The 3,919-nt window shown below is 53.5% G+C and overlaps 1 non-coding gene across 1 annotated transcript; it reads left to right on the forward strand.

The window, feature by feature from the left end:
- The first annotated feature begins 2,598 nt into the window (after window positions 1–2,598).
- On the forward strand, window positions 2,599–2,672 carry Trnan-guu. The gene has a single exon. It is a non-coding gene; the product is annotated as a tRNA-Asn (tRNA).
- Window positions 2,673–3,919: the final 1,247 nt, after the last annotated feature.

Genomic DNA, 3,919 nt, shown 5'->3' on the forward strand with positions numbered 1-3,919 from the left:
TTGAGCGGTGATTACACCGTTTGTGTTTGTGGGGAAAGGGGAGAGCGGCGATGGTGGAAGGACTGCCAGCAATCAGGCTGCGGTCATGGTCTGTAGAGGATGTCATATGTCAATGAAGCGGAGCTTCTAAATGCTTAATAACTAGTACATGACACATGTTTGTTTAGGTCAACTGAAGCCCCGGCATTCAATGCAATTTTGGTCGCGCTATTCCTTAGTTTTTTTTTAATAAGTTTTAATTCTTCCATTGAGCCCTGCCGATTTTAGGACTTGCCCATCCTTGCCCATCCAGCTGTTTCTGCACCAGAATTCGGACACGCATTGTCGCGCTATTGAGCTCAATTGGTCGTGAAATGCACACGGAGCGCGGATTTTCCGACAGCGGCAACCTCTGAGAGCGCGGCTCTGCAGCGAGTAACGCCAGTCTGCATTCAGCAGGGCAGTGAGGACGGGTGTCCGGGTCTCCGCTTTGTCTGCGGTTCACCCGTGAAAAACTCGATCCGGGCAGGTCCGACCTGACTCCGCGTCACGCCGAGTCGAATTTCACCGTTCGATTCACACACAGATAGCTTTTGCAGGATACTCCGTGCCAGTTTGCAGCCCCCGGTGGGAGTTTAACAAGAGCGGCGTGGCTTTTTGCAGCCACAGTCGGGTCTCATCAGTGACGCGCGGGGATGCTTGGATTACCCTGCATCGGCCCATGCACATTGCACGGATCGCATGCACGCTGCCTGTCCTCCACGGTCGATTTCATATGTGACCCGACAGAAGGTCGCCTGTCCCCGCGGCGTGTCCGTGTCCCGGTGCGCGCAGACCCTGTCATCTCCTCTCCCCCTCCCCCCACCGTGCCTTTCGCAGCGCTCAGCGCTCTGGCCTTGAGGTGTCTCTGTCGCTGATGGATCGGTCCGCGCTCCGTGTCAGGTGAGGCCGACGGTGGTTTTGTGGCCCCGGGCGTGGGAGTGAAGGGTGGTCCGTCAGCTGATACGGTGCCAGTCGCGTGCAGGCCGCCGGTGACGACTGCAGGGAGCGCCGCAGCTGCTGGCGATGACTGACGACTGAATGGAGTCGATGCAGCCGTTCTTGCAGGCTCTGGTGTTGATCGCTGCCAATACAGAAAAACGTTCAGATTGAGAATCGATATTAGTGTGACTGCGACGTGGGATTTTCCCGTTTACGTGATTTAACCGTTTCCGAAAACGCACATAGTGACCTTGGCTTTAATTTTATTTGGCGCCTGCTGCTTTATTAAAACGGCCTAGATGTGTCGGTACCTAATGGCATGCAAATTGAGTTTAAAGTGCCAAGATGTTTTTTTTTTTTTAGTTACCAATTACAATCCTGATTACATCACCAAAAAATCGATCCTTCACCCAGGGTACATCCAGGATATCAAGCAGGATAGCTTTACGCGTAGTACGCTGGGTACATAAACCACAGTTGTACACGTACTCGTATAAAATCGTGCGTGCCATGTCCTTCACATGTCAAAAGCCGTTCCAGGCTTCTGCTGCTTTCGGGCACCGCAAGTATAGGACCTTCGAGCCGTCTCCTGATAGACCTTTGAGCATCAAGGACAGCATTGAGCCGGAAGGTGACATGTCCCCTTCAGGGCCGCAGTGAAGGTTGGTGTCATGTGTCGCCCCCCCCCCCTCCCACACACACACACGGCCGAGACGACCTTGTGACGTCATCGCACATCCGGCCAGGTCACCCGACACCCGGGACTCCTCACGGTTAGGGGTGTGATAGGTAATAGGTATACCGCGGCGGCATCGTGTCACGTACAGATTTTCTAGTTATAAAGTGAGAATATCAATGGCGTTGTGATCCCCGGAAAAGCAGGCGTTGCCGAATTATATGCAGTGTAGCACTGTCATATTCGATGGCGAGGTCTCTTCGCCATGTCACATTTTCACTCTCACGACCATCATTAACCCGAGTCCCGAGTGAATTTTACAAACAAGCCACAATTCCCCCACATACTAGAGACATACAACGAATATGTAAATTTCACCCCCGCAACACGCACCGTTCCGGAGCAATAGCTCGCCAAAGGGAACTGACGCGTTGCGTACATACGTACAGACGTTTTGATTTTTATATACGTAAGCAAAACTGCACAATTCTTCTGTCAGATTTGTGCGCTTTTCACTCTCAACAACTGCAAATCTATCAAATGTGAAGCACTAAAGCGGGCTGTTTCGTTCCTGTGGACTGTGGAGTGGGCTCCAGCAGTCAGCAGAGACACCGCCGCGCCGGGCCGGCTATCATGCCCTCACTCAGAGGCCACAGGTGACTGTCCTGCTTATCACGGGACATTATGTGCCCGCAGGTCCCTCTCCATACTCCGGCCGGGGAGAGACTCAGGCCCCGTAATTATCGTCAAAACAACCAGAAACTGTGCGCTCATCGATCGCCAGCGGCGCTAAATAATGCACGCGGCTGTAGCGCCACGACCGACGGCGGGCCGACGACGGTTGCCGGCCGGTAGAACCTCGCCTCTATCATGTCACTGTTCTGCTAAGGAGACACTGACAAAACCAGTAAATATAATAAAAATTTATATTTATAAAATCTGTAGGTCGGCGGCGCTCGCCGGCCTCCGTGGCGCAATTGGTTAGCGCGTTCGGCTGTTAACCGAAAGGTTGGTGGTTCGAGCCCACCCGGGGGCGGCCGTTTTGTTTCCGGGACTGTTATCACAGTCGTTCTCTATCTCTCGTGAGTCGTGGTCTATGCTATGAGTGATCTCATCGATCAGACAGGCACAACCACCGAACGCCAACTCAATGATTCTGCCCGCGCGAAGCCCTCGAACGTTCCCAATCACACGCTCCATGGCAGGTCGCGTCCTCCACCGTCACGTCTGCCGTCACGGGTAAGCGCAACCGACCCAGTTTTTCTCCTCTCTCTCTCTCTCCGTTTCTGTTCGGCGGCGCATACCGCTCACCGCCAAAAGGCAACAAACACCAGCGGAGGCGGCTGTCGCGGGCTGCTCTCCGATGTCGACCGACTGGGGCGGCGTCAACAGAGACCGGCTCCGGTGCCGCCGGCGCATTACGGAGACGGCGCGTGTCACTGACGGGCGAGACGGACCGCCTGACGCGGCGCAGGCTGTGACGTCACCTGCTTCCATAGACGGCGGAACGGGGAGGGCACCGGGGCACCGTGTCCCCCTTTGATTTTGGCATCTTAACATTAGCCCTATGGGCGTTGCATGGAAATCAATGACTATCGCTGCTGTTTGACTGGTTTGCCCAAAACTCACTGAAGTTAAACTCATCAAAGACGCAGGTGATCGTTTTTGGAACCAGGGCCATGTTGAGGGATGTCCCCACAGTGTCTGTCAGAGTGGGCAATACTGTAGTCAGTGAATCCCGCGAAGTGAAGAATTTAGGCGTACACATGGATAGGCATCTGACATTCGGCAACCACATCGATCACCTCGTGAGAAAATGTACCGGACCGGAACTCTGTTAGGTTTAGTCCATGCTAGTCACGTAATACCTCACTCTGTTCTCAAGCAAGTCGTGTTGTCGTTAGTGCTGTCAACCATCCGGTACTGTATGTCAATTTATGGAACTTGCGGCATAACCCAGCTTCATCGCATTCAGAAACTGATAAACTTCAGTGCCAGAGTCGTGTGTCGTAAGAAGAAATACGAACACATAAGTCATGAAACACGTCGTCGAGGATTTCTGACAGCATCAAAACTAGTCACGTATCACCAACTCTGTCTCGTGCGCCGTATACTTGCGACGGGGGAACCGCGGGAGTTGAGGTCGCTGTTCGTTGGTGTTGACCACGAGCATGGCACAAGACACGCAGACAGATTGGTGGTATCCCGTGCCAGAACCTGCGCGGGCGAGCGACGCTTATCCAATGTTGGACTGCGGAAGTTCAACAACTTACCAAGTGAAGT

The sequence above is a fragment of the Amphibalanus amphitrite genome, unplaced genomic scaffold (genome assembly GCF_019059575.1).
Source record: "Amphibalanus amphitrite isolate SeventyFive unplaced genomic scaffold, NRLGWU_Aamphi_draft 000570F_arrow, whole genome shotgun sequence".
Taxonomy (NCBI): domain Eukaryota; kingdom Metazoa; phylum Arthropoda; class Thecostraca; order Balanomorpha; family Balanidae; genus Amphibalanus; species Amphibalanus amphitrite.